General features: G+C 37.5%; 1 protein-coding gene across 9 annotated transcripts in view; it reads left to right on the top strand.

The window, feature by feature from the left end:
• Positions 1 to 215: 215 nt before the first annotated feature.
• The window catches only part of znf217 (zinc finger protein 217), a 76729-nt gene continuing 56851 nt past the window's right edge, over positions 216 to 20093 (top strand). For 3 of the 9 annotated variants that reach the window (XM_043710233.1, XM_043710234.1, XM_043710225.1), the window contains exons 1-2: positions 307 to 519; positions 10427 to 10527. The gene's annotated coding sequence lies outside the window, so the exon portion shown is untranslated. The other 6 variants (XM_043710229.1, XM_043710226.1, XM_043710227.1 and 3 more) reach the window with 6 other exon arrangements.

The following is a 20093-nucleotide window of genomic DNA, read 5'->3' as shown; positions in this document are numbered from 1 at the left end:
AAAGAACACAGACTAAACATGGAATGTCAATACCATCATTCCTGATGCCCACGTAGAAGAAAAAGTTTCTAAACAAACTTTGTGAAGAGGAGAACAAAAATGAAAAGTTGGCTGGACTCATGAAGGGGCTGTCCCTCCGAGGCACGGAAAAGTGAGAGAGAGGAAAGAGCACTTACATATCTGGTGGATCCTCGGGGGCGCGCTCGACGGGAATGGGCGCGCGCACACACTTTTTTGGAGGCGCGGGCACGAGGAGAGGTGGACACGTGACGCTGAGGATGGTGTGTGTTGGGGGAGTTGGTGAGTGAGTGAGTGAGCGAGCGAGGCAGGCAGTCTGAGTACCGGAGTGTTGTCGGGGAATAGGAAGCGAGTAGTGCACGGAGGCTGTACCTAGAGCGCTGGCAGCGCCAGGTAGGAACGCAGCTCGGCGTAAGGAGATGAGTCAATCAATAACCACATAGGGTTAGAATAAAGGGCTTCGGAGAATGAGTGCAAACACAACAGGACAGTGAGAGGCAGGTCAGTCGCAGGGAGGCGCGGGTGTGTGTATATTTTTTTTATATATAGACTGTAGTCTTGTTTGTGGTACTTAACAGAATTCGTGGATTTGTTGAAACTTGCTTTGGTATTTTTATTAAAGTGAGGCTTTTTTTTTTGTTTGTCGTCCATCGCTGTTGTTGCAAGACACTATGATTCGAAAGGTCGTCCTCGCCTGATGAAACGGGTACTTTTGGTGCCCTACTCAATGCAAACACATCAATAACGGCTCTAAACAGAAAAGTCGGGGGGTAGGTAGTGGGTGTGAAATAAAGTCAACGGAAGATTCGGCTTCACGTACAGAAATCATCTATGGTTTTTGTTTCCTCTATTATTGTAGAGGTGCAAAACAAATCGGAACTTTTAAAATTAGAAAGAAAGACCAGGTCAGAGCCGGCAGCGTTCTGCTCCTTGTGTAAAAGAGAGAGAGATAATGAGAGGTAGAGTTTAAGATGAAGGGAATTTTAACTGAACTGCGGCTTGAAGCTCTGGGGCTGGCTTGTTAGTCATTATGAAAGTTCATTGATCGCTGTCAGTTTCTTTTTGTTTCGTTTGGGTTGTGTTTAGGTCCTCAGTGGGCGATGTTTTGTCCGCGATACAGATTGTATATGGCGATCAATACATCAACCACAAACGAATAACTTTTAGTTCCAGATTTCTTTTTGATTGTTTTTTTTTCCTGTGGGGTGGGGGTGGGGAGGCTGGTGGTGAATTTAACGGGGCGTTCCATTTATTAATTGCTTCCATATCGTATGGTGACGATTGCTTTAAGTTGTTCCCCGTTTTTGGGGTTCTTCAGGGTATTATTGTTTTTTTAAAATATCAGAATAACGTCGAACTTTTATTTTCCAAAGCAGTTGGACTGAAGATTGTCCTCACACACTTCGTTTTTATTCTAATCAGCAACTCCCGGATCACATGGTCCAGGATTATGTTGATTGTTGGTCGTTTACTTGTGAAGATTTTTTTCAAAGAACTTTTTAAGTGGCTTTTTAAAATATATGTATAAAGGATCTCTTAAATAGTATCTAAGAATTCGGTTGAAAATCGAAGGTTATTCAGACTTTATCTGCTTGAAGCAGGCAGTGACTTGCTGACTAATACCATGACGGTATGGTTGGGGGTTGTGTTAGAGAAAAGGTATCAAGCACAATGACATGACAATAGCCTGAATGCCTTCACGCCATGTTTAGACATGTGTGCTGAAAGTCCCTTTTGAACTGAATTGTAGTTCCCCCCCCCCCCCCCCCCGTAATGAGGAAAAACGTATAGAGGTATTTAAAAGTACTCTCATTAGCCCTACTTGGTAGAATGTAACTTATTGCCAAATACTTGTATGTTGCAAAAAAAAGTCTCCATATTTCTTTTGTTCATTCTTGGTTGCCTTGTAAGAATAGAAACTCTGCTTTAGAATGTTAAACCATTGAAATAACTTTTTCATTTAGTTTTATTTTCAGTTCTGTAATTAACTTGTTTAAAACAATGCATGATGGAAGATACCTTTTGAATTGTAATTTGTACTTGTCCGATTCAATACTGGGGAATAGAAACAAAAAGTATTTACATTTTCATAATAATAGAAATTATTATTTTCAAAAAAAACTTACTTCAAGCACAGAACTAATAGGTTATTTCAGAACACATTTCACCTTAAACCAAAGGGCTATGTTGTGAATTGTGCTAATAGTTAGTTACTAATTGACTGATTTGAAACCAGGACTGCTGGACAAACAAGGAATAAAGTACTTGATCAAACTTACCTGAAATGAGAGACTAGAAAAGTTGCAAATAAGTTGCATTTATTTATTTTTTCTTACTTTTGTCTCTGCAACCTTGATTGGAACTTTTAGTCTTTTTAACAAAGGTCAGTGGCAGCTGGTTGGCTCTCCTTCAGGGACTGAATGTTTTTGAAAATGTCTCAAGGTTGACTTTTTTTGTGTACTTTTTGCAATTGGCTTGCTTGATGTGTTTAATTGAAATGTTTGTTTTAGGAATAGTGGGTTGAGATTTCAAAACTGTACTTGATTGCTGACTGCACACATGCAGTACAGATGAAAGAGCTATCAAATAACCCAAATGGCATTCAATGGTTTTATGTTCAAATTTTACATATTTAGGCTATATACTTCTATCTTCATATCAAACTAAAATGACTTGGACCAGATAATTTGGTGTTTAAATATAGAGAATATAATTCCTAGGATTATTTCAGTGATTCCATGAATGAAAATGAGCTGTTTGGTGATTTAAAAGGACCTTTGGCTACTTAATGCTTGGTTAAGGTTTTGCAATATATAAACTTCAGCTTTTGATCAGCACTCTGTTGCATACCAGTTCTTCAAGGAGTTATGTCAATTTAAAATCTCATTTAAACATAATCAAAGGAACTTTAAATGTGATATCTTGCAGTACTATTAGTTAAAAATAAATTGGATGCGAGCAGCTGTAAGGATTTTAAATAATCATAATTGTGCAGTGAGAAAGTGTACCAGGAAGTGAAAAACAGTCTTTATCTTGTGGATTCAGTCATGTGTAACACAAAAATGGTAAAGCCTTTTGTCCCTAAAATGGTATAGCTTTTCCATTTCCTTTTTTTAATGACTTAACATTTCTGTATATCCCCTTTTCAACATGTGTAGAGGAAGTTCTTGGGCACTTAGTTTCTGATAGTAATGCTTCGTTAGGCTACATACAGAAGGCAACAGGATTTTATAAGCAAGCATGTTATGTATTGTATTCATTCTCAACTGTATTTCGGGGAAGGGGGGAAATATTTCAGATAGTCATAAATTCTCTTCCTTGCCACCACCCCAACTCTAAAGTTGCTGACTTTTTCCAGTATGATTCATTGATCAAGGAAGTTCTGCATTTGTTTATCATAATGTTGAAACTGAGATCCTCCACAGGCAGAATAATGATCACAGCAGCACTATTGTTTCAGAAACCCTGGAAAAACCTGAACCTTGTATATGGTGGGGAATTGAAATGTTGGCTCTTTTTGGCAGTTCAGAATGAAATTCAGTTGGCCACTAATCTTTGTTTAACTGTGATCCTTTTGCATTGTTCAAAGCTTTGCAATTTGAGATGGGTTTTTTTTAGATGAAATATAGCAGAACAACTTTTAATCTTATGTCAGCTACGTATGGTTGCACAGCAAAGATCCAACTCTTTTTGTGTTTTTTATGTTCGCTTCTTACAAGTTCAGTGTAAATATAAATTCCTGGTGTTCTGCTGAGAAGTACTATTTTACAATTGAGAAATTAAAGCTCCTAAAATGATCTGAGTCATAAAGCAGAATGCAGTTCAGTATGGTAAGCAAAGTTTGCTTTCTGTTGTGTGGTTTTATATGCTCTTTTTCAGTCTGGGTTTTGTTACTGTATCCAAGTACAGTTGATTTTGTAATGCCTTGTAGCAAATACTTTGAAACAGCAATCAGCTTTTGTTGAAGGTGAGACTTGTAAAAGAGTCAGGAATGTGTGGAATCAATTTTACTGCTTGTTAAAGTGCAGTTCTTTTATTTGAGGATGATTTGCTTATAAATGAAGAAAAAAGTTGTGCAACCTGATTAAAGGATTGTGTTTGAAAGTAAATGCTTTCTGTCTGACACCTTGATTTTCATATTTTATTATACAAGAAAGAAATTTCTGAATTGCCTGATTTGTGCATGCTATTATTTAGTGGGTTGCTTTGTATAAGTAGAAGCGGTTACTAGGCTAGTGGCTGTTTCCCACCCTTCCTTTCAGAGCTGATTTTGATATACAGGCAGCCTCTTGTGTTGTGCCGTTAAACTAAAAGCCACATCTGTCCTTTGCATTAGGCATGTCGGACTGCCTGTTGGGCTTGTGGATTGTGACCTTGATGACTTATCTAAATTTTCAATAAATGTACAAAGTCTTTACTGGATATAGATTGCATTGATATTTGTATAACACATATCCTGTACCACATCGGGTTGTTGGACTTAAACAGTTCCTTAAATTAGAGACCTAGACTATTATCTTTTAACAGCCCTAGATCATGTTGTGTAGCACTATGTCTATAAGAAGTTGGTGCATGGTTGTGATATGTTATTACTTTGTGCTAGTTCACCTTGTACTATGTGTTCCAGTTGATTTTTGCTTTAATAACTTTTTCAAAAAATGTGTCCATTTAGTATTTTAGCTGCCAGCAGATTGAAAGAGCAACTGATAAATGTGCAGTGAGTGCAATATGCCTGTAATGTTAAACTCAGAAGATTTGGGTGGTTGAGCTTCTGCTGTGTAACTACTGTGCTTCTAATTTTTTGTGGATAAAACAATAGGAAATTTATATCACAGACAAGAAGAAACCCCACCCACCTATTATTGTATTAGGTAAAATGATTTGTGTAAACTCCATACAGGTTGAACAAGAGCCCATTAAACTAATTGCTTAAAATGTTTTTTAAAGAAATTCTCCTCTAATGTGCAATAAAATGCAAATGTTCAATTTTGCTTATGACTTTCTCCCCTAAGAAGTTGCAATGGGTGGTAGAATGTTTTGAAGGTGAACAGGAGTGTGCCAGATTCTCTGCAGGTTACCTATATAGTACAAACAAGTGTGAATTGCATGTAGTTTTAAGAGTCATTCTAATTCCATCTTGCCATTTTAAGAAAAGGAGTGTGATACATGCCATCCAGTACTTAAAATATTCAATAGCAATAGTGGATACTCCTCCCAATAGCTCATTTGATAAAGCTACTGTATAATTGTGCCAAACAGAGTTGGGATTAAGCCATTCTGATCTAATTTGGTTTTCAGAATTTTCATTGAGGTTCTTTATTCTATTAGACACTTGTTTGTGTATGTGCTGAATTGGCTGGGATCAGCTAATTCAGTACAGGCAAAAACAAGGTGACTATAAAAGTGCTTAATTGCCCTCTGCGTCCTTGGATTAAGGAGGGAAATTCAAGTTTTTTTTTATTTCTGATGATGTCCAATGATCCTCAGTGGAAGGTATACATTTTATGGGTGTTGGGCGAGGAGCGGGATTTTACTGAACTATAGTACTTCAAAAAGTTGTTAGTGAATGCCCCAGACCCCAAAAGAAATTGATGCTTTCAGAAGGGAGGAATGGATTGTGATGAAAAATTGGCAAACTAAAATTGGTGAGCTGAAGTTTTATTTATGCTTCGCTCCCTTTTGAAACAAGTTCCTGGAAATGGGTGAAATATTTCCAGTAAAACTTAATCAAACAAAACATGATATCTAAATCCTCTGTGATGCAGTTACTTGCAAATGGGGAGTTTTAAGAATAGAGAGCAACTAAAAATAAATAGAAAAGGTTAGTCAGTGGTGTAGTTTTATTTAAGCATCCAATTTTTTTTTCAGTTGAAATGTGTAGTAGTTTTTATGTCCAGTGACCATTATATTTCCCCACCTCTCATGAATGATGCCATCTTCAGAAATGCAATTTGCCTCAGGCAACAAATGTTAGTCTTGCCAGCAATACCCATCTCCCATGAAAGAACTTTTAAAAAGCTAATTTAAATAACACCATTGTATCCTGTCCTGCAGTAGTACCAGTGATGTTTATTAGTAAGCACCAGCAGTACAAACTTAACCCATTTTGAATTCTTCTATCATACAAATGATAATATCGAAACGTGAAATGCTAAGGGCTTATAGTGCAATCATCATCACTTGGTTCAAAAAAGGAACTGGTCAAACAAAAGCCTCAAACAAGCCTCCCATGAGCAGCCACCTAAGTGTTTAATATAAAACCGTCTGCGAAGTAAACTTCTTGTGTCATCATAAATCTATAGCTCCATATCTACCATTTTATTGTACAATATATAAAAGAGAACCAAAATGAGCTGTGTACATATTCTACATCAAACAGATTTAGTGTATTTCCTCCGTTTGAATATCATCACTTTTCTTTTGTGTAGATATGAGCAGTAAAGCTGCAGATGTGACCACAGTGTTGTAGCAGATGTCAGGAGACTTTTTTTTTTCTCAAATTAAATATCACTAAACCAGTAAATGCTAATATTTTTGAACCTTTTTTAAGTATTGCAAAATCTCATCCGTTTGCATCACAACTGAATAAAGCTGGCATGGTAGCTTTAGGTTACTTAAACTTCCCTTACTGCCTTGATAGCAACTTCCTCTCCTATCCTTTGATCTTCACTTTCAAATATTGTAACATTTATAACATTTTTTTTTCTGCCTATGTGTAATAGCTTGCTCCCTCAGATTGGATTCTCTTTGCAGCTTTGTAATATTTTTACAATCAGTATGCGCTATATACAAAAGCTATAATCCTTTTTCGTAACAGTTAGAAACCTTGATGAGGATATATTAATGGTGATTATGATGGGTAGAGTGAGACCTTCCTGCAAAGACAGTAATAATTTCCTAGGAAATGATAAGCATTCTAGCCAGTTCTTTTTAAAGAGCTTTTTTCCATGATAGATTTTTTTTAGATTTCAATATTCTTAAATGAGCAAGAGAACTAAGTTTTTTTTTAAGTTTACAGTGAATCAACAATTCAAGCTTGTTCTCAGATATTATTCTGAAATTAGTTTTTGTGCTGTGTCCTGACCTCAATGTGTTTACTTGCTCACAACGGAGTAAGAGTCCCATAAGCTCTGTTCATTCTGGCAACTCACTTAATGATTGTTATCTACTATGAAAGCTTGTGCATCAATACTGGCAAACTATTTCATCATGGAGTATATTACAATGAAGCTTAATTTTTTTTTAAAAGATTCCATCCTCTCCTGATGTTCATAAAAGTGTAGTAAGAGGAGGAATAGTTGGGTCACAGTCTGGAGTTGTGACCCTGGTTAATTCTTTCCCTTAAGGAAGCTGATTGCTGCATTCCTACCACATCAGTTGAGAAACAGACTTATGATATCCAGGGTATTGAATGATAAGTCATCTTCTCTGTCTGAATAAACTCATTGACTTCATATAAGCTCATTCAATCCGTATAAATTTAAGTTATTGGATAGTGCTCAATAGCATTACACCTGATAGGGCAGTATATCTGTAATACCTGTATAGTAATTTACTTCTATGTGTGAAAAATAATTTGTGGACATGTGTAGGTGTTGTCCATTTAACAAGTTTCTAATTTTGTTTCCATGGTATGTTGGAATCTCTGTCAAGGCCAGCATTTGTTGCCCATCCCTAATAACTTGTGCTGAATGCAAATTTGGTACAAGAGCATATTAAGCTGCTATGTTCACTGTTAATTCTGTTCTTTGTTCAATGCATTCTTAACCAGTATTAAACTTGTGTGCGCCTTGGTAATTTGGACCCTACATTCAGCAGAATCACAAATGGTTGGAGATTTAACAGTCAAAGTAGTTTAATCACTGTACATATTTGGGAGGTAACTTTTAAAAATATGAAAGTTTAAGCTGTTCTTAAGCAGTTATCTCTACTAATTGCTCTGCCTTTTAAAACTGTTAGATTTGGTTACAATGTAAGAAGGAGTGACAGTATTTTTTTTCAAGGTTGAACCACTTGAAAAATGTTTTTTAGAAAAACGTATCTGGCCTTTGATGTATATCCTACCAGTCAGCTTTTTCAATGAGGTGTTTGTCACTGAGAGGATGTATTGTTTGGGGTATGTTGCAAAATTGTAAAAACTTTGAGTTATACTGGGCACAAAATGGTAACGAATCTGTAGAGTTATTTACTATAGAGGGCTGAAGTGGTTGGGTTATTAAGTACATTCAAGGCTGAGATAGGCTGATAGGAATAATGAGAAAAGTGGGGTTGATTATCAGATCAGCCACGATCTCATTGAATGGCAGAGTAGACTCGATGGGCTAAATTCTGTTTCTCTACTTTTGCATCTTTATGGTCTCTTTCAGATTGCATTGATTTGTGACACATGCTGGTACTGTTGTGGGAGTGCCAATCTTTATTGGTTCATAGGCAGCAAAGTCTTAACAAGAAGAAAAAGGTTATAGGACCGCTTTACATTTGTGCTGTATCAAAACCACTGGAACTGAAATATTGGGCTCAAGCTACTTATGGCCAGGGTGTGATTCCTCTTTCTCTTTTCCCATCTCCCCACCAGATGTGATTTTTGAATATCTAGCACACAAGGGCCACAGCTCAGTCATAATGCAAGTATAGGATTTGTGCTACACTATTGGCCTTGTTAATAGTTGACTATCATAAAATGATACAGTATATCATTATTAGTACGCTTTTACTCTTTAATATCCTGAGCTATCTTCAACCTCCTGTTAAGAATTGGGAGTAACCAGATTATAGTTGGGGCTATAGGGATTTGTTTGAGATTGAGGTGGAGAATTGCTCCATTATTGATGCAATTATTGTAATATGTTCAGTTGTGTGGTTGAAGGAAGAACAGTGAACAAAATGGCTCAAATTGTATTCTGAAACAAATTATCGTGGCATTTGTGCAAAGGCAGTACTGAACTCAGCAAGATTTGCACAGAACAAATCATTGCAGTTTTTAATTTATTTTATGCATTGTCTTCAATATGAAACAAGCAGAATAGGCTTATAATCTGAAGAAACAGAACTTAGCAAAATGGGAATGTTAGATCTGGAAAAAAACTTAAAACTAACAACTTTGGGAGTTAGTTTTGTGGATGGATTTTTTTCTCTTTTTTTGGCTAATTTGTCTGAATTTCACAATGCAGTCTAAATGTTTATAGTGATAGTGTGAACAATAATGCCGTTTGAAAATCAAAATACTATTGAATTATTGAGCCACCAGGTGAAACTTCCACATGATGTGATACCAAAAAAAATGGCTACTAAATTTGGTCCCCGTTCTAAGATTCAGTAAGGAACTCTTTGCAACAAAAACACAACAATGTGATGTCTTGGATCCTTTGGCATTTAACTAGGACAGGAGTGAGGAATCATTGTGAGGGGCAAGCATGAAATAGACAAGTTTTTTACTCGTGTGGTGGGTAGAGAAGTGCAGTTGGTTGGGATGCTGTCTACAGTCTAGCTTGCTGATACCTGACAGTATTGATCATAATGGGATCATATTGTGCATGTGGTTTTCATTGAGAGTTTTAGGTGGGAGTTACTTTTGCAAGGCTAAATCAAGGTAGCTTAGATGCAAAAATGTTTTTAGAAGTTCTTCTAGGGTGTAGAATCTTGCTCCTTCTAATATGTGTCAGCATGATGGGAGTTGAGCAATACTGAGATTTTTGATAACTTGCACAATATTGAAAATCTGACCAGTATAACAAGAGAAGTAAATTCCCTCGTTTTCTTCTTTTTCCCCCTTAAGGTGTTGATGCATGTACTTTGTTAGGTTGCAATTTCAAGAATGCTATTAATAATTCTCTAATGCCTTGCTTGAATGAGTATTCCTCCCAAATTCATTTTGGAAGAGAGGCATGTATCTCAGCTATACACCTGCTCATGCAATTGCCATCACTGTCACCATTACCATCACCAATGCTGGCTGTGCACATTGAGAATTTATTTTGAGCCGGTGTTGGTTTATGTGGCTAAGTATCTCGTACATTTTATTTGTGTGCATCAGAATTGTTGCAAATATAGAATACATGAGTGCACTTAATTTTATATATCAATGAGGATAATAGTTGAAGATTACCAAGAGCTCTTAATTTTCTGGTGAGTTGTGAAATGACCAATAGCATGATTGGGTAACTCATTTTATTTTGGTCAAACATTCAGAATTTTCTTCATTTTATTGCTTTGAATATTAGACTTTGAATAAATGTAATGCTTGCATGTTGCAATGTGTAATCAGTGCAATGATTCACATGTTTATCATTGGTGCAAACGCACTAACCTAGATGTAGCACATTTTATGGATGCACTTTCTCATTATAATATGTTGCATGAGGGTGTGGCACCTGTCTAACCAGTCGTGTGTATTTTTTTGATTTGAAAGGTAATTGGTGCCTGTTTAGGAAATATTCATGGACACACAGCTGAAGTTAACTCCTCCCTGAATATTGACAGAAATTGAATTTGAATCCAGAGTTGAAACTGGTGAGTCTGATTTATAAAGGTTTAAAACGCAATAAATACTGTTTTCTCTCCTGCGTTTGGTGATTATAATCAGTCAGGCCTAGCCTGTATATCTGCATTCATGCCAATTTGGCTTTAATTTACAAGGAAGTGTGCTTTTGAAATACAGAAAGGTATTTATTTTATTTCCTTCTTTCCCCTTGTCCCAATAACTTGTATGCAGACATGTAACATGTTCAACTGACTGAGTTTACATCTTAGTTCTGATCAGTGGGTTGATTTGCAAGGCTAGTTATGAGGTTGGTTTTTAAAAAAGATCTAACACTTGTTCTTTGGTACAGTTTTAATTAATTAAGGTAAAGACCCAGGTAATGTTCTGGGGACGTGAGTTCAAATCCTGCCACAGCGGATGGTGGCATTTGAATTCAATTAAAAAAAAAATCAAATCTGGCATGAAGAGTCTAATGGTGACCATGAAATAATTGTCGATTGTCAGGAAAACCCATCTGGTTCACTAAGCCCATCCATACCTGCTCTGATCTACATGTGACTCCTGACCCACAGCAAAGTAGTTGATTCTCAATTAGAGATGAGCAATAAATGCTGGCCCAGCCAGCAACACCCACATCCTGTAAATTAATTTTAAAAGGTTTGGTTTTGTGTTGACCAACCTTTCTTCAAACTGTCTGCATGCAGTAATGGTTGCAGTCGTGCTTACCGAAGTTCTCCAGTGTGGTGATGCTACTTATGTTTCTGGCTTCTGTACGCAGCATGCCAGTTTTGAGATGATTGCTGAAGCCAGTGAGAAGGGTTCTGAGGATTTATATAATCAACAAAGTGTACTTCTGTGAGCTACTGACACTATATGATGCTTCTGTAAATTGCAGCCATTAACAGCTGAAGAGTCAGCAAAAACAATGGATACAGTTTCAGGAGATTTCTAGATTCAGTCGAGATTTCTGATATACTGTTACATGATGTACCAGCAGAAGTGACTTTGCACTTCACTCCTTCTTAGGAAGCTAGAATACCAGGAAGTTTGAAGCCTGAATGCTTAAAGTCAGCAGAATGCAGTGTATCTTGTTTAAGACATGACTAGTCTTACAACTGAGTGAAATAAGTCAATCCTCCATTTTATTTTAATTTGTCTTTAATTTCCTTAGGATGACCATTGGGAATTATTAATGGGCTTTAGTCTTTAATACCAAACAGATTATGCTGTATTTTCAGTGCTTGTGTCCATGTGTGAAACAAATTGATATCATATATCTTGTTCTTAACTTTTGGGATTGTATTTAATGTAGGTCTATTGCTAAATACTCCTTGGTGCATGTTGGTCCTTTTTTGTTTGGGCACTTAACTGGAGTATTCTACCATACCGAACAATGGGCTAGTTCCTATCTCTCTGAGAGAATTGTGCAGTATTGGTGCCAGCCCAGATTATTTTCAGCAATTGGAAAAGTTCATGTATATCCTTTCTTGGTAGAAACATGACCTTTTTATATTCTTGGGAATTGGCAAGGCTGGAATTGCCCAATTCTTGTTCTTTGAGCAAGTGATGATTTTAGCTGGTCACTTGCCTTGCTAAGACCACTTTGATGCAAAGTTGCATGTCAACCATTTTGGTCTGGGCCCAAAATTAACATCAATGCCAAACTAGGTCCAAGCATGAGATTTCCATCTCTGGAAGACTGTAATGAAGTAATTAAGATTTTACAACAATCTTTTATGGCATCTATTTAGCGAGTTTTTTTTCTTTACCAAAAATTAGTTAAAATTCCTTGTGGAATTTGAACTCTTGGTAATTGGTGCAGTCTTGGAAAAACTTAACCCTTCCAACAATGTAAGAATGGAAAGCAGATTTAAATTCTACACTTCAATGTTTCAAACTCGCAAAATCTTTTAAGTGGAATAGTACTGGAATAATTGAGTGCTGTTTTTAAATTTATGCATTTTATGCTTCTGCTTGAGAATTGATTGCATTCTCTGTCCTTCATTTGGACTTCTCTTTCCAATTCCTCCTATTTATACTGTATTTGTTGAAAGTAAAATTCAATTTCTAATGGCTCATGTTGAATTTGTCTGCAGTAGTATTAAATGATACAGTTTCTACACTGAGTTAGTTAATTTTAGTTGAGGGTCTTGTGAAAACTCCAAATTGGTTGCTGCCCGAAAGGATGCGACAGATGAGGCAGAGTTCACATGTGATTTATTAGCTAGTGATTTATTTTGCATACATGCATGCTGAATCTGCAGTTGAATTAAGCCATAACAATTTGGAAGCCAAATAACCAGTTGTTAATGGTCACTGTCAGGGTGGAAACTCTATATGTAACTTTTTCTTTCCATCAGCCAATCCCATTGCTGAACACTTTGGTTAATTGTCCCTTTATTGCAATTCATTTAGTCTCATGGAAAAACTAGCTCAGCCAGCAGGTGAGTAATCAGCCGATTTTTACAGAAAGTAGTGATAAATGAGTTGAGAAAAGAATGTTTGATAAAATGCCAGGGAAACAATTTTTTTTTTGCAACTGACTTCTTGTTTTAACCCATTAAAATTGGCTCAATATTTACAATTAGATGTGCAGTCAACTCTTGATAATTTGAAATTACTTTGTTAAACTGAATCATTTAAAATCTTTTCTGTTGGGAAATTGTGAATTTGATTAGTCAAATCCCTTTTTATTAACCACTCAAGTGGAGAGCTGTTCTATAGCTCATCTAGCATAATTGAGTGCACTGAATCCTTCAGAATATTCATTTTTTTGAGACTGGATATTATGCTGTGTATTATTAACACTTTTGAGAAAAATTGTAAGCAGTTTAACCATTTCTTTCAAACAAATAGACAAAGGAATTTTTGAAGCAGATGAACATATTGCATGATACATTTTTATGCCATTTTGGTTTTGAAGTTGTGGCAGGAATTTGGAAACTCATCTAGATTTCACTTAAAAAAAATTAAAATGACTGCTCAGCATAAGAACCTTAAATTCACTCGGTTTCTAAAACGTCATATTTGGGTGTTTGCTCCATTCTCTGTAGTACCTTACTTAATCATTTTCAGGTTTCATGATGCAATTTCTTTACTATGTTACTTAACACTCCCTACACTCAGTAAATGTTTTCTAATCAACCTGTTCAGTGATGTTATGACATACCTCTAGAGCAGTTGGGATTTGAGCCCAGATTTTCAGGCTCAGATGGGGACAGTACCACTGCGCCATGCACCACCTTCTCTATAATTTATATACTTGTACACTCTCGATGGTCTGGATTTGAAAGGCTTTCCTTTCTGAAACATTTGAGCTGCCTACCTATCCCCACACAATTGTGGGAATCCCCTCATTTCTGCTGCTTGAGTTTTCAAATATCATTCATAGTACAGCAAATCATTGCTGTGTGTGTTGAAGCCATCACAGTGCTCTGTCAGATGGAGAAGTACATGTAGCATGCTGACTTTGCATTGTAGGCTACCCCTGTTTTTTTTAAAATAAAAGATTGTGTTTGATGAAGGAGCAGCATTGTTTTTCTGCAGTTCAGTCCAGAGTTCATTTGGCATGAGGTGTTCGAACTTGTTGTGTAGGCAGGTGTACTGGAGCTCAGTCAGCCATCCAGAGGACTTGAGCTGAAAGAGGACTGCTACCATTGATCCAATTTTTTAATTTGACTAAAATTATAATTTCTTTCTTCAGTAACTAAATAATTAGTGAGCAGTAGGTTACACATCTTTTGTAGTCATATTGCATACTGATTTCATGACCTGATACAAAGTCCAGTGAAACATTGGTGAGTATTTCTTTAAAAGGAACTATTTGACATGTTTACAGCTCAAGTTAATTGGTCATATGATTTTTATCATTGCAACAATTTAGCAGTAACAGCACTGCAGTGTATTGGGAGAATCTTTCTTTCAATGTAAGTCGTTACTTATGCAAATAAACTTGTTCAATATTGCCACATTCTAGTTGCACTGTTCTAAACATTTTTAGAAAAGGTTTTTTAAACCTGAAAGAAGTCAGAATTGATATATTTGCTTTAAGTATTGCATCATATTACTAAACTAGAAAATATAACCACAGATGCAGCCCCAATTACCAATTGCCATAAAACAATTTGGTTTATTTTTTGAACAGTGTATGGCAAGCTTAACTTGGGTAGGAAGGAACAGAACTATCCACTTTTTAAAAAAAAATTCAAGGAACTCTCATAGTTGTTGCTGTCATTGTCTAAAGTTTCACACTAAAAGAATTTTGCCAAATGGCGAAGTTTGAAAGGTTTCATAAGAAAGGATGTCAATAAAACACCTCTGGTGGTTATACAATTTGGATTTGGGCACTTATTCTTGAGTCTGTTTGCAAGCTTAGGTTATTTTTGCAGAAATTCTGCAGTGGTAGCAGATTAAGGCGTGATTTAGTGGTACAACCTAGGAGCTGGCTTGCAAGAATTTTTTTAACTAAAATTTTCAATTAACGTTGGACACGATCTGTTTTTGTTAATTTGAACCCAATAGCTTGTTTCAAATGGAGGAAAATGATTTTGTAGCTATGATCTTGAAGACCTGTGGGTTTTCATTTCGGCAGTTTTTCAAATCTGTATGGAGACATGCAAGACCAATTTAAACAGATGTAGCAATGGCCTTTGAGTCATTGTGGTGTTTCTCCCTGTACCTTTGCCATTATTTGGGAAGCACAAAAAAGTGTTCTACTTAAATAAAGTATCAAAAGATTTTATTTCTAGCAATTTTGAGAAATTAACTTTATTTGTAGTTATTTTCTATAGGCCTTTATTTCTTTGTCTAAGTCCCAGAATCATTTACATCGTGACTATTTCATCTAATTTTTGTCAAGATTGATGATCCAGCATATGTGTTTTCATTTTACTGATCTTGCACATCCTGCGCAGGCTTACTGTTCCTTTCATATTCTGCATTAGTTTGCTTTTTGGTGTGGACAAAGCTGTCTTGCTGTCCTGCTGAACAAAAACCTCTTGTTGGTTCACGATTATATGTTGCTTCCCCTGTGGCATTGTCCTTCACCTGGAAGATCTGGCCGTGACTCATCTGTTAAAATGTACTACCATTGTAAGCAGAATAAGGCCTTATGTGACAGCCCTTTTTTAAAAGTGGTACTTCTTCATTTCAGTCAAGACCACTGTATACATGAATGTAGGTTATGTTCAACACACGTTAATCTTCAAAATATGTAAGCCTTGCTTGTCTTATCAGTTGCTTCTACTCTCTATATATGCCAATATCCTTGATGATGTATACAGCCTGGTAACTTGTGCTTCATGCGCTACAATAGTGTTCACTCACCATGCAAGTAACCAAGGTATTTAGACAGTAGATGGATTCACCTGATTTCTTGTTGACAGTCTTGTTGTGATCTCTTGTGAGAAAATAAATGTAAACTTAATGCAGATGTTTTCAGTTGCAAAACAAATAGAATTAGAAAATTTTAGAATCAGAAAATTGATATCCCTCAGAGGTGGCTCAGTGATTAGCACTGCTGCCTCACAGGGTCCCAGGTTCGATTCCAGCCTCTAGCGACCGTCTGTGTGGAGTTTGCACATTCTCCCACTGTCTGCGTGGGTTTCTTCCCACAGTCCAAAGATGTGCAGGTCAGGTGAATTGGCCGTGCTAAATTGCATATAGTGTTAGGTGCATTAGTCAGAGGGAAATGGGTCTGGGTGGGTTACTTTTCAGAAGGTCAGTGTGACTTGTTGGGCCAAAGGGCCTGTTTCCACACTAGGGAATCTAATCTATAATCCGTGTCCTGAGTGGGCATGTTTCAAGTGAACCCACATCTGAGATGTTATGTTTTCTCCATAGACACTGGTTGGCTGGATGGCTGGTTTGCAGCATAGAGTAACGTGAACAGACTGGGTTCAGTTTTTGGTTGGGATTACCCTCGGGACTTGACACTTCCAGCCAGTTCCCTCGGCTGAGAAATGGTGCCTGTCTTGTTAAACCACCACTTGTTGCCTCTGCCTGTGTATGTCATGAAAGAACAGCCCTATGGTCTGGTAAGACCATGGAGGTTTTTACTTTATTACTCACTAGTCTAATGGATAATTTATTTAGGTTTAAAATCAGTGAAGAGGGGAAGTGATAATATGGGAAAAGTGTAAAACACATTTGTACACTTTATTGTGTACAAATGGCATCATACAATAAAAAGTTAGTGAGATTGGACAGACAGCGGTTGTTTTCCTTGCAACAGAGGAGACTGAGAAGGACATGATTGAGATGAATAAAATTTGAGGGGCGTAGGAAGGGAAGATGGGAAGAAACATTTTCTTCTTGTGGGACCAGTGGCCAGGGGGCATAGCTTTGAGGTACAGGGCCAAAGGTTTAGAGGAGATGTGAGAGAAAAAAAAAATCCACTAAAGGTGGTGGGAATCTGCAATGCTGGATGAGGCAGAAACCCCTCTTTAGTAGTTAGATGTGTCCTTGCATTGCCAAGGCATATGAGGCTACAGGCTAAGTGCCAGAAAATGATATTAGAATAATTGGGTGGTTGATTTTTGACTGGCTTGGACAGAATGGCCAAAGAATGTTTTTCAGTGCTGTAGTTCTCTGACTCCTTATGACCATGATGTTTGCCTTTTCTGGGAAGTGTTGAGGGACGATCAATTGAATTCCAATCAGCTTGAGTTGATTAGCGAGCTTTAGCGAGTTTATTGCAGGCCTCAACACTGGCTACAAGTTTCTGGCAAGTTGGGATACCAATTGGAGGCCTGTAGCTTTTGGGTGTTAAAGACAGTCAGTTAAAGCCTTGGCCTGAGAAAGCAACGGTGACAAGGTAAGTGTTTTTCTTTCTTCTGTATCTTGGGGTGAAGGTTGAGGAAAAGGATTTTCAGAGGGATTGGTCGCTTAGAGGCGAGGGCAGGGTGTTGGCGTTCAGAGGCCGGTTGACCCATTTTGATTTTTATAAATATGCCGTGCCCTTTCTCTCCCCCCCCCCCCCCCCCCCCCCCCCCCCCCCCCCCCCGTCCTATCTGTCCATCTTCCTTCCCACCCATGTGCTCAACCCTATCACTAACACCCCCCAACTTGATCTACCTATCGCATTCCTAGCTACCTCTTCTCCCCACCCCCTTCCCATTCATCTCTCAGCCCCCTGGGCACCCCCCACATTCCTGAAGAGCTTATGCTTGAAACGTCAACTCTTTCGCTACTCAGATGCTGCCTGACTGGCTGTGTTTTTCCAGCACCACAACTTTTGACATCTGAGTTTTCATGGTTACCCAGCCACCCCCCTCGACTGCGAGAAGGCAGATAATCAGGAAGGTGGTGAGTTGAGTCCCTGGAATGGCTGTTGTATGATCGCCATAAGTCTTGATTGGTGGATTTGAGATCTCAATGGAACTTCTCACCCAGAAATTACTTGGTGAGGTAGAAAAAAGGGGTTGACTACTTCTTCATGAGTAACTTGCCCAATTATCCCCCCACCCCCAACCTTGACTCCTCCAGCGAAAAAAAAATTAAGTGCTTTTGCAAGCTATCCTCCTGAAGCACTTCACTGCTGAGGCACTGCACTTTTCTCTGAATTAAATGTTATAAATGATTTTGTTTTTTTAAAATTTCAAGAAACCTTTTGAGTTTCATCATCTTGATCTGTTTACCAAACGAGCATCCATAATATCTTATTGGTACAAACATTTTGTATGCGAAGCTTTTAAATCCTATCTGTCACTTGAAACCACACCACACCCTTGTTCGCATTTTTTTTGGTCTTTTTTTTAAAAAGCAAATCTGTCATTTGACAAAAAGATTGATGACTTCCCTCCGCGAGGTAATGTTCACTAGTAATAAAAATCAGATGGTTTTTGAATGAGCTGTCAATGTTAAATTCTAGAGTGTGGCTTTAAACAGGTCTTACTTCCATTTGATATAATAGCTGTTTAAATGACTGATAAAGCTTGGAGCAATTACACTGCCAGCCACTTGTTTTGAATATTAAAACAACTGATTTTTGTAAGGAGCTGCTGATGTCACTGGTCTCTGGCACATGAGTGTCACAGCTGGTAGCAACGTCAGCATAAACTTCCTTGGTTTTCAAAGCTGCCAGGAAAACCTGTTTTTCTTTATTTAGAAAGAGGATCCTGTTTATGTCAAACAGAGTCCAGCAAGGTTTTGGTTGCTGCTGATTTGTGCGAGTGCTGAGTGTTGGGGACAAACAGTGCTGCCATTTTACCAAATAATGCCAATTCAGCGACACACTCAGGGTGAAAACTGTAAATGGAGTATTTGAGCCGAGGACTGTTGAACATTTTAAGAGAAAGTTTTGTCATACTTTCTCAAAAATGTAGTCGTAGGACTTTACGATCAATCCTAATCATAGATCAGCTAAAAGATACATGTGGTAGATTTGCTTCTGCCATTGTTTTTCTTGGTCAGGATCTGCAGGGTCTGCTTGCTCTAGTATGGTAGAGAAAAACCAGGCATAATCACTGTGATACATATTAACTGGGTTTGATGGATGTAGTTATTGAGATCTTTCCCCCTCAATCTTTTAATGTTAGGTCTTACTCCTCGAAGGTCCAAAGCTGTTCCCTGCACCAAGTCCATATTACATCATATTGAGTGGTGCTTAAGACACACTTTTGTATTCGCATTTTCTGACCCTTGCTGTCTTCAAAAGATGGGCATTGATATCGAATGTTTCCATAAAATACTGATACAAGCATCACCTGTGCTACAAGCAGGTATGATTGTTGAAACTCTGTAGTTTATTGTCTGCATCACTTCTCCAAATGTCTTTTGCACGTGCTGTAAGCCTTCATTTAACATTGACTCAGTTTGTTATTTCCTTTTTACTGTTGGCCAATTAAAATGGCCTCTGTTCTTGTTTAATGCCATATACTTAATTTTAAAATTGTTTTATGCTGGTAGGGTTGGATCAGTTGTTCACCATTTTGGAGTGGCCTTTCCCATTCATTGACTCGCTGTCACATAGGAATAGAATCAGGCCACTCTGCCCCTCAAATCAAGTCTGCCATTCATTAATGTAGATCTGATATCCCTGGTAACTTTTGAGCCCTTTATTTATCCTAAATCTATCTACTTCTGCTTTTTGTTTTTAAAAAAAAGCGCTCTGCTTCCACCATGTTTGAGGGGGGAAAAAAAATTAGGGTTTGCATTTGAGTGGGGAAAATTGTCATCCTCTGCTTTAAAGAAAGTATACTCCTGTCAGGGTGAAAGGGAAGGCTGGCAGGTATAGGGAATGCTGGATGACTAAAGAAATTGAGGGTTTGGTTAAGAAAAAGAAGGAAGCATATGTCAGGTACAGACAGGATAGATCGAGTGAATCCTTAGAGTATAAAGGAAATAGGAGTATACTTAAGAGGGAAATCAGGAGGGCAAAATGGGGACATGAGATAGCTTTGGCAAATAGAATTAAGGAGAATCCAAAGGGGTTTTACAAATATATTAAGGACAAAAGGGTAACTAGGGAAAGAATAGGGCCCTCAAAGATCAGCAAGGCGGCCTTTGTGTGGAGCCACAGAAAATGGGGGAGATACGAAATGAATATTTGCATCAGTATTTACTGTGGAAAAGGATATGAAAGATATAGACTGTA

This window comes from Chiloscyllium plagiosum, chromosome 20 (assembly GCF_004010195.1).
Source record: "Chiloscyllium plagiosum isolate BGI_BamShark_2017 chromosome 20, ASM401019v2, whole genome shotgun sequence".
NCBI lineage: Eukaryota > Metazoa > Chordata > Chondrichthyes > Orectolobiformes > Hemiscylliidae > Chiloscyllium > Chiloscyllium plagiosum.
Note: the sequence above shows the minus strand (reverse complement) of the source record. Positions and strands in the feature narration are given on the sequence as shown.